At 44.0% G+C, this 11,094-nt stretch overlaps 1 long non-coding RNA gene across 1 annotated transcript; it reads left to right on the forward strand.

Annotated features, from left to right (window-relative positions):
• Positions 1-8,745: 8,745 nt before the first annotated feature.
• On the forward strand, positions 8,746-9,461 carry LOC125525349 (uncharacterized). Its single transcript, XR_015612214.1, has 2 exons — positions 8,746-8,896; positions 9,113-9,461. It is a non-coding gene; the product is annotated as an uncharacterized LOC125525349 (long non-coding RNA).
• Positions 9,462-11,094: the final 1,633 nt, after the last annotated feature.

Consider the following 11,094-nt stretch of genomic DNA (forward strand, 5'->3'; position numbering starts at 1 on the left):
CAACTTGGATGCTTGAAGGCATTGCGGGAAGTCAATTCAGCTAAGATGGAATTATCATGTGATGGATGGAAATTCGCGGAAGACGATTTGAGAGCCTCGAGCGTGTCATGTAGCCAGACAAGTTCGGCTGGGTCGGATTAGATAGTCTGACGGAACGACGCAAGTCGGTTGGTACAGAAGACGGTGGTGGGATCGGCGAAGACGACGTAGGAGCGTGATGCTGACGGTGACCGACTTCTGGGCGTGGAAACACGTGGCGCAGGCCTGAGGGCTTGTGTGGCTTCGACAAGACTATGGCGCGGGATTGATTCAAGGTGGTGTATACACGGAACTTGAAGTCGGTGAGGCGCGGGGGTGGACTGATCATCTACCATGGAGTCATGTTGAAGGTGGAGCTGGAATCTGGAAGACTTCACTCAGTGTTGATTGAGGGGCTACGGCGTAAGAGCTCAGAGAGTCGAAGCCTATTCAGCGGGAAAAGCGAGGGACACGTAATTCGGACTGGAGCCCAGTGGTCTAATGGAAGCGTAAAACTCGTCATCGGTAAGTGATGATCGATGGTACTCTGTAGTGGGGGTTGAGTGGTGTGGTTTCGCGACCCTTGAGACTCGACCAGGACAGCGGAGGCTCGACGCGGTAATAGCGGCGAGGCGTGCGGTACGCACGGGGCATGGAGACGGGTCAGGGCTCTGGTGGTCATACATGTGGTGAGACAACTGTGAATTTGACTCGGGATGACTACAAGCAATGATGAAATTCCTTCTAGTGTTGACAGTGGTCAAGAAAAGAAGGGACTACAAGTTGCAGGTGGAGTCATATGGAGTCTTTAGAGTAGCAGCGGTACTCATGAGAGAAGCTCAAGTCCAATGTACATGGAAGTTTGACGCATTTGATGAATTCAAGATGGTGGAGAATATTCGCCAAGGTGGAGTTTGTTGGAGTTGTGCGAATATAGTGTACAAGGTTACAGTTGGACTTGTAGTTGTATTGTGTTTAGATAAGATATGGAGTCGTGTCCTAGTAGAACACTTGTATCCTAGGCTTCTCATATATAGTGGGAGTAGACACACGATGTAACATATGCCAACATAATAGCACCGGAACGTATGGGAAGCCGGCGGCATGTGCCGGTGTCCAGGGCGACCGGGTGCGGTATTGTAGCGGTGTCATGGGGAGGAGCGTCCATAGTCAGGGCCCGGGATGTAGCCATATCGATGAACCTCGTTAACAAATCTCAGTGTTATGCTCGTGTGATTGCTTAGTCTTTGGATGATCGACAGTTGGCCTTGAATTTATTCTTACACTTTCACCATTCTTGATTGTAGTGGGGTGGAGTATCAAATGTTAACTCATTATTACTCGGCATCCTCTCGGTCTCAGAATATGTGTCTTCAGCCCACCATGAACAAATCAATGAAGCACTAAACCTAAAAAATAGGAATTGATTAAATATGAATTCTAACACACTTAAATATGAATTCAAATTGCAAATATTGCAATAACTACACGCTTGGTTTTCACGGATATGTTGAAACCCATTTTGCGAGGCCAGGAAAACATATATAGGATAAAAACATTTATATTAAGATAAAGATACAGCTTCCCAAATGAACAGTTTTGGGAGCACCACTGAAGGAAGTGTATAACAAAGGCAACATTAATACTTCACGATTGAGGCACTCCTATTGAAATACCCTGTCTCCTATCATGATTTAGCCACATTGCATTATATTTAACAGGATTTATTTAAATCCCTTTTGCATTTCTTTCTCAGAATGTCAGGCTTGAGGGGTTCAAAAAGTTTGAGGAGAAGTCCACTGCCATTGACCTTACTAATGGGGTTATGGGTAAAGACCTGTCTGAGATGCTCACCAACTTTTGTGGCTCTGAGCAGAAACTACTTGTTGGACATGCTGAATATAAAGAGAGAAGTGCATATTACACCCCTCAACTCTAGCCCTAGTCTAATATACACCCCCCAACTCTAATACCATCTACTTTACACCCCCCCAACTCTCAAAACCAGGCGGAATTCAACCCTCCCCTCCCTGTTGACCGGTTTTAACCCAGTTGACCGGTTTTGACATGTTGACTGGGTGAACAGTAACAAAAAAATCAAAAAATATTTTGGTTTTTCCAATGAGTGAACAGTAAATTCAAAAAAAGTTGGAAATAAAATTCAACAAGCAGTTTCGATTTTTACCTGGTGAATAGTAAATTCCAAAAATACATTTTTGCAAAAAAAAAACCGAATTATTTTTGCGTGGACGATTTTTCAGCGCGTGATGTCTGACAATTTTCAGCTTGTTTGGACATTTCAGTGGTCTCTCAACAAAAAAAATATATCAGCCCGAACTGTTAACTGTTTCATGCAAATATAATTCAGAAATTTTTGTTTTCTTATTTTTTTTCCTGAAATTTACTGTTCACCCGGACAAAAAATCAACATTTTAAAAAATCAAAATTATTTTATTATTATTTATTCAGAACTTTTTAAAATTTTACTATTCAGCCGGTGAAAAAACGTAATTTTTTTAAAAAAATATATTTCTTTTGAATTTACTGTTCACCCAGTCAATAGGTCAAAACCGGTCACCGGGGAGGGGAGGGTTGAATTCCGCCTGATTTCGAGAGTTGGGGGGTGTAAACTAGATGGTATTGGAGTTGGGGGTTGTATATTAGACTAGGGCTAGAGTTGAGGGCTGTAATATGCACTTCTCTCAAATATAAAAGAATAGTTGAAGGGAAGCTGGTTAGTCTAACTCTGTAAGCTATCTTTGTTGCTTCTGTTTGTGTGAACAGTATGGCTCACAATTTATTTCCTTTTCTTTCAGGACATAACCTGTCAGTATGATAATATTGTGGAGGAGCTGATTTGGGGTTTAGAGAATATCATGCATACTTTATTGCCTGAGGAAACATCAGAGACGAAGGAGTATCGGCCCCCCAGAGGGAAAGGATTAATCCTTTTCTTACACCAATATGGCTTTGTTGTCGAAGAAAACTCGATGAGGCTATCCGCTTGTACTTCTTATTTCTGACATGCAGTGTTCTCTCTGCTTTATTGCTCCATTGTCATGCAATTTTAGTCCTTCTCTTTTCAGCGTTCTTAGCAACCTTGAGTAAAGTCTTCTTTGGCCATGCAGTGTTAGCCCTTTTCGATTTATTGTGTGCTTGTAATGCTTTATTGTCAACGAGCTAAATTATGCATAGACATACTGTTTGTATTGTGAATTGAAATTTAACATAAGATTTTCCAGATTTTTACTTTTTTTTGCCTTTTCCTGCTACTCTCAGTGAGTAAACAGATGTTCATTTTCATCCAGGTTACTGGAAGCATTGTTGAGACGGCTCGTCTCTTGTATCACCTTGAGTTAAATGAACGGCACTACTTGAAATTATTGTGCAGATCTATAAAGAAATTCATTGATGTATCATCTCTCACTAAGCGTTGGAGTTTACTCAAATTTGCAACTGCTCTGAAGTTTCTTTGTTACCCTGAAGAATCGTACGAAGTTTGGGGCCCTCATAAGGTGATTGTAGTATGTTTTACGTGCGTTTTGAGCATCCACACACACGGTAATTATCGTTCTGACACTAGACTGAATTATGCTTCTTTCAGATTTTGTCAGCTGCTGAGTATGAGGGTGTAACGTCCAGGAGACATCAATACAGACGTATGATTAAGGCGAAGATCGATGTCTTCGCAGTGTACGATGATGTTTTGGCTCTCTATTCAGAAAGGCAAGACCTTCAGTTTAGTTTACTCTCCCTGATGCCGGTGGAGCCAAAGAAAATTATGCTTTGGAATGATCGTTTTTGCCGATTCGACTGATTTACCTACTGGCTCCGAAGTTGGAAAATAAGCTACTCCACTGAAATTATACTAGTGTAGTGTCAAAAACGCTTTTATATTATGGGACAGAGGGAGTATTACTGATGTTGATAGTATGCTCGACTCCACTGAAAATTGTACTCGAGTCTATGTAGTCATGACCAGTGAATTGGATTTCCCTGAGACGCGACAAGAAGATGTTACCTGTGATAAGCAGGCTGAAAGACATATATAAGCTTCTTGATGCTCTTGAGAAGAAACCTCGATTTTCGTCAAGCTTCTTCATCCATTTTCCCTCGATCCAAACTACTGTATTATATATCCCGTTAAAGCTTGAAACTTCACAATCGTGCATGCGTTTGTCTATTTGTGGGTGCAATAGTCTTTTGGGGCCTCTTTAGAGCATCTTCAAACTCCCCAAATAACCATTTATTGAGGCCTCCCAACAACATTTTTCTAGTATGATCTATAGATATACAAGTTTGTTTCCTATCTTTCAAAGGGTACATATATTTGTGGCTACTACCTACTAGAGTGAGAGAAAACAAAAGAAACACTTTGTTTGTCACAACATGGTAAAAAATAACAAATATTTTGGACAAATCTCAAATTCATCTATATGAGCAACTCCTAAAGTGTTTGTTAAACACATGGTTGAAGATCGTAATGTTATCTCGTAGCAACACACGAGTATTCAACCAGTAATTTTAAAAGAAAAGAAAAATATTTTTTGTATTTTTGAGCTGGGGAGGGTCGCGTTTGGGCCTGGGATTTTAAGGTCCAGTATTTTTTTAGCCCAGCCTAGGTGCTAGTGTAAACATGCATGGTAACTGATCATGGTTCACATCTGACTGATACTATGTGGCGGCAAAGATCACGGGTACAGTGGTTGGCCGAGGGGGATGGCAATACAAACTTTTTTCACCAGAAGGCCAGCATCAGGAGGAGGAAGAATCACATTGAGCAGCTCACTTGTGATAATGGTACTGTATGCAGAGATGAAGGAGAAATAGGTGCCATGGCCACCAAATTTTATGAGAATTTATACAAGTCTGAGGGTACCTTTGGGATGGAGGAAGTGCTCTCTCATATCCCAAGGAAGGTTAATGATTCGATGAACGAGATGCTTGATGCCCTTTATAACAACAACAACAACAACAACAACAACAACAACAACAACAACAACAACAAAGCCTTTAGTCCCAAACAAGTTGGGGTAGGCTAGAGGTATTATTAATTTCGGTGGGTCATACCAGGTTATAATGCAACAAAAATAAAAGAAGCTCTTTTCAGATACCCACTAAGGCTCTGGGACCAGATGGTTTTCCGGCGCAATTTTTTCAAAAAAAATGGGGAATATGTGGCGATGAGGTGACCAAGGTAATTTTACGAGTTCTTAATGGTGAGGACTCTCCGGAGGTTATTAATAGGACGTTCATTGTGTTGATCCCTAAGGTATCGAATCCGACCTCCCTCACTCAATTCCGACCTATAAGCTTGTGTAATGTTATCTACAAGATTATTTCAAAAGTTTATGCTAATCGGTTGAAGAGGATTTTACCGGAGATTATTTCATCAGAACAGTCCGCGTTTGTGCCCGGGAGGCTCATTACTGACAATATTATAGCAGCATATGAGTGTTTGCATTTTATGAAGAGGACGAGAAGTAAGCATAATGATTTCTGTGACCTAAAAGTTGATATGATGAAGGCCTACGATAGGGTGGAGTGGAGCTATCTAAAGGCGGTTATGGTGAAAATGGGTTTTAGCCCAGCTTGGGTTGGCAGGATCATGCAGTGTGTTACCACGATGACCTTTAATGTGCTCCTTAATGGAAGTAAGCTTGATGAAATACGGCCTTCGAGAGGAATCTGTCAAGGTGATCCGATCTCACCTTATCTTTTTTTACTAGCAGCCGAAGGTCTCTCATGCTTATTAAAGTCTAGCAATGTGAGTGAGAACGCGAGGGGGGTTTTGGTTGCACCAACAGCTCCGAGGGTGAACCACCTCCTTTTTGCAGACAATTGCCTGCTAATGTTTAAAGCAAATGATGTGGGAGCGATGGAAATCAGAGATATTATTGGGAGATACTATGATGCTTCAGGTCAACGGGTAAACCTAGCTAAATCCAGCATCTTCTTTGGTAAAGGTTGCCCAAATGATAGGAGAGAGGTATTCAAAGGAATTCTAAATGTCCCTAATGAATCTCTTTCAGAACGACAACTTGGTCTCCCTTCAGATGTTGGGAGGTCAAAAAATGGATCTTTTAAGTATATAAAGGATCGGTTGTGGGGAAAGGTTAAAGGTTGGATAGAAAAGTGCATGGCAGCAGCTAGGAAAGAAATTCTGATCAAATTTGTCGCTCAAGCAGTTCCCACATAATCAATGTCGTGCTTTTTACTCCCGAGAGGTTTATGTCAGCAGATCAATACTATGTTGAGGAAGTTTTTGGGGGGAGCAAGAATGGGGAGAGGAAGGTAGCTTGGGTCTCTTGGGACAAACTTACAATGCCTAAATACCAAGGTGGCTTGGGTTTTCGAGATATAGAGCTTTTTAACTTAGCCATGCTGGCAAAGCAAGCTTGGAGACTCTTAACAGAACCTGAGTCTTTGAGTGCAAAAATCCTTAGAGCTGTTTACTACCCGGGCAGTGATGTGTTGCATTCAGAGCTGGGTGGTCACCCTTCCCAGGTATGGCGGGCAATATGTGCTGGTATGTCAGTTTTAAAACAGGGTTTGATCAAGAGGGTAGGCAACGGGCAATCCATAAACATCTGGGGTGACAACTGGTTGCCGAGAGATTTTATGTTACGAGCACTGCATCCGAGATCGGCCTCACCTCCAGTCTATGTTAGCGATCTGATTGATGAAATAGTACCAAGTCCTGGAACAGGCAGATGATACACATGCACCTGCAGGCTCCTGATGTTTCGGTTATCCTAAATATTCCTCTGAGTTCACGAAATGTTAGTGATAGCTGGGCCTGGCATTATGATCGGAAAGGAATTTTTTTAGTTCGGTCCGCTTACCGCTTGCTGGTAGATACAAAGAAAAGGAGGGAGGACTGGCTAGATGGCCGGCCAGCCGCATTGGATACGAGCGCAACACATATTCATTGGAAGAAATTGTGGAAGATAAATGTGCGGGCCAAAATTCGTAATTTTGCTTGGTGTTTGGCCAGAAACTCAATTCCTACGGAGGCAGTACGACATCATAGGAAGATGGCTGACGATGATGTCTGTCAGATTTGTAATGGGGCTCAAGATACATGGCGGCGCGCACTTATAGATTGTAATTTTGTGAAATGTGTTTGGGCACTGATGGATGAAGAGATGGTCGAGCATTTGATAGCATGCAATATTCATGATGCACGCATATGGCTTGTTGAACTGATGGAATCTACAAGTGAAGCTGAATTTGTGAAAATACTTGTGACCTTGTGGTCGATTTGGTGGGCTCGCAGGAGAGCGCTTTATGAGCAGGAGTTTCAATCACCTGACCACCTTTAGCTTCATTCAGATTTACTTAGCTGATCTGGAGTTACTAGCTACGTGCAGGCCTATGAAGCAAGGGGCTACTACACATGAAAGAGTTCTAGCTACCACAAGAACAGATAGAAAATGGAAGCCTCCAGTCCAGGGGTATTTGAAAATCATGGTGGATGCAACTGTGAGCCGGAACAGTGATAGAGCTGCCTTTGCTGCGGTATGCAGAGATGAACTTGGAAGTTTTCAAGGAGCATCTTCGGTGGTGATCCGTGATATGGTACATCCAGAAATACTTGAAGCTATGGCCTTTAGGGATGCCCTATCCTTGGCGAGTGATCTAAACATTCACAAAGTACAGGTAGTGACAGACTGCATGGCGACTATTAATCATCTCAAGAGCTCGTACAGGGGATCCAGTTCTATGGTTATTGAAGAAATTAAAGCTCAGATGGGAGATTTTGAAGCAGTTGAAGCAGGCCATGAGAGGCGAGCGAATAACTGGGAGGCGCATGACTTGGCAAGAGCTTTTGTTACCCTAAATGTGTGGCGCCACTTGTGGTTCCTACAGACCCCTGATATAGTTTGTATGCCATATTTTATTTCGACTGAATAAAGCTGGGTGATACCTCAAAAAAAATCTGACTGATACTATTTGTAATCCATATATGGGAGTTTCACAGGCAGCCATTATTATAAAAATAATTTTGAAACTGAGGTTAAATCAATTTGGAAATCAAGCTATTAATATAATTAATTAGCTAAACAATTAATTATGCATGGAAGTAATTAGGTATGCTTAAATAGATACACAATTAATTAGCTAAACAATTAATTATGCATGCAAGTAATTAGGTATGCTTAAATAGATACACAATTAATTAGCTAAACAATTTAGAAATCAAGCTATTAATATAATTAATTAGCTAAACAATTAATTATGCTTAAATTGAGTATGTTTTTTTGTGGAAAATAAAATTATAAATCAAGCCATTAATGCAATTAATTAATCAGTCATGTTGTTAATTAGGCATCCAGATAATTTGTACTAGTAGAGAATTTTTTTTCCAAATGTATTTTCCCTAATAGTGAAGATTTTTTAACAAAATAGGCCATAATCTACCACTTCGTGTGCACCCAGATTGTCACAACAAAGTTAACGCCACCACAGGCGAGGACAATCGGTCACATGTCATCACTTTCCAAATATTGTTTCATCCCATAGCAACGCACAAGTATTTTATAGCTAGTATAATATGAAAAGGAGAGTATTGAATCACAGAGATCCTTGCATTAACTCGGACGTTATCCATGAGATTTTAGCAATCCGTGTTTTGATTTTGGTCGCCGCCAAGCTTTTATTTCTTGCTTGATTGCTCAGTATATAAGGATCACCTACTCACTAGAGCAAAAAGCTCCAGCCGGCATTAGACCAGAAACACATACTCTGGCAAATCTCCAGACGAGCACCAAACAAGCACAAGCACACGCCTAGCCGGACAGGTCCATGAACCCCTTCCATACAGCAACCGTGCTCTCGGTGCTCCTTCTCATGTGCTTCGCTAATCATGGGCAATGTAATCACCAGGCTTATTGCTATACTTCACTTGATCCGTCTTTCCAACACAAAATCATCCCATAGATTTTTCTTTCTTCGGATCCGCGCTTGCGGTTTGCATTACTCCCTCCGTTTCTAAATATACGAGGTTTTGGTAGTTCATCGGAGGGAGTAGTTGACACGACACCACGGAGATCAGAAACAAATACTGATGGTTTGTTCCTTGATCGCGCAGCCAGAAGCTTGGGTCATCAGGACATGGGAAGCGGCAGGAAGATCACGATACAGCCGGGCGGGCTGTGCGTCAAAACATCCTGCTCAGGTGTCACGGCGCACGTGTGTTTCTGCTGTTTGATTGACAGCATCTGCCACAGCTCGTTGGCGGAGTGCGAGAAAGAGTCATACTGTCAAAGATCATCTTCCATCCTAGACGCCGCCGCGGCGACGGCCCGTGCTCCGTCGACACCCTCCGATCTGATCTAGTGGAGTACATGCATTGCATTTCTGAATATTTGTAACTTTCGCTCCTCGGCTGCTCGAATGTCTGAAATTCTGAATGAATGAGTTTTCGAGAGTTGAGGTTATCTGCTGTATTTATAAAACGGTTTAATTTCTCTCTCCCTTTTGGTATTTTGCACTGATTCTTTTGGCCTGATCTTTTGACACATGATTCAGTATCCCAAAAGATTTACCTGGGAAGAAGATTGGCTCCAGTTCTGACCAGCTTAACCATTGTCCTAGTGTCAAACACTTTGCTGCATATTTGAGTTTTGAAAACTCGCTTACTGTTGATTGGCAAGTCTGGACCTGTGTTTTGAATTTCGGCCGAAAAAAAGGGATTTCGGCCGAATTTCGGCCATCTCGGCCTAGGGCGAAATCTATCTTCCGCTGAAATTGTTCCAATTTGAGAAATTTTGGTCAAATTTTAATCAAATTTCAGTCAAAATTGGTCAAATTTCGGCCGAAATTTTTAAAAACGACCGAAATTCAGCCATCTCGGCCTAGGGCGAGAAAAATCACAAACCGAAAATCAAAACGCTGGTCTGGACCTCTATTTCTACCATATCACTTGGTCCATCAGAGTAGAGAATCCCTGACAAGTGTTTTAAACTATTGAAACCTTAGAGCGCCATTTAGGGTGGTGACCACACGAGTGGCATGCCATTCGGCGTGGCCACAGTCCACCCCGAGGTGGTTTCGATCATGTGCATCGCGCACAGTGACCCCCGGCTGCAGCCTCTTCGCCACCTTACTCCTTGTGGAGCGTCCCAGCTCTTGCAGTCGCTGCCCCCTTCCAGGTCGGCTCGCAGCGGCAGAGCCATGTCGGCCGAGCGCCATGACCGGCTGCACCGCCGCTCGGCTGCTTCTCGCCTACATCCGCCCCGTTGTAACCCCAGTTCCTCCACACGGCGCCACCGTAGCTTCCCGTCCGCCATTAATGATTAATGCCCGCTGCCTCCCTCTGCCCTTGGAGTTCCTCCTCTGTTCATGAGGAAGCTCCGACTGGACCCTTTGATAGCCGGTACATACGAAACATGATGGACGACTCAGGCGACTCAGGCGACCCGAAGTGGGAGGCTTCGTTCGCCGCGGATCTGCGCTCCAAGAGCACGGTCACGTTCCGGCCGGGCGTTCTGCTTCTCCGACGAGAGGCGCTCCGGCTGGTCCTGCTCAACGCAGATGGTCGGACGGTGGATGCGAGGTCCCTGCGCGAGGGCGAGGCGGTGTTCGATGGAGCCGTGATTGGGTTCCCCTGCCATCTGGCGAGGGTTGACCGGAGGTTACCGCCGCCATGTAAGACGGACGGTGCGCCTGGGTCGAGCACGTCTGGAGATGGGCCCATGGCCGCATGCAGCCACTCGATGCGTTCCACCTGGCGCTACTGTGGGGATGCGGGGCTTGGGGCCATGGATGGCTCACCGCCATGAGGACCCCATTGCAGCGGCCGAGCGGGGGCATTTTAGGGTTTTGGGAGGGGATCTCGCACCTACCACATCCCATTCCATTGCGGGGACTGCCGATACACACCTTGAGCGGCTCTTCGGCCATTTCTGGACCAGATCCAAGCCCCCCCCCCTCCTCCCTCATCTGATTCCTTCCAGTGGTGGCCGGGGAAGGTTGGCAGCAACGAGCGCTCGTTTGCTCAGGTCGTCGGGGAGACGTCGCGCGCGCCGACTCCTCCGATGGCGGATCGTGGAGCAGGCAGGTTCGGGGGAC

The sequence above is a fragment of the Triticum urartu genome, chromosome 7A, assembly GCF_056163025.1.
Source record: "Triticum urartu cultivar PI428250 chromosome 7A, HENAU_Tu73, whole genome shotgun sequence".
Lineage (NCBI taxonomy): Eukaryota > Viridiplantae > Streptophyta > Magnoliopsida > Poales > Poaceae > Triticum > Triticum urartu.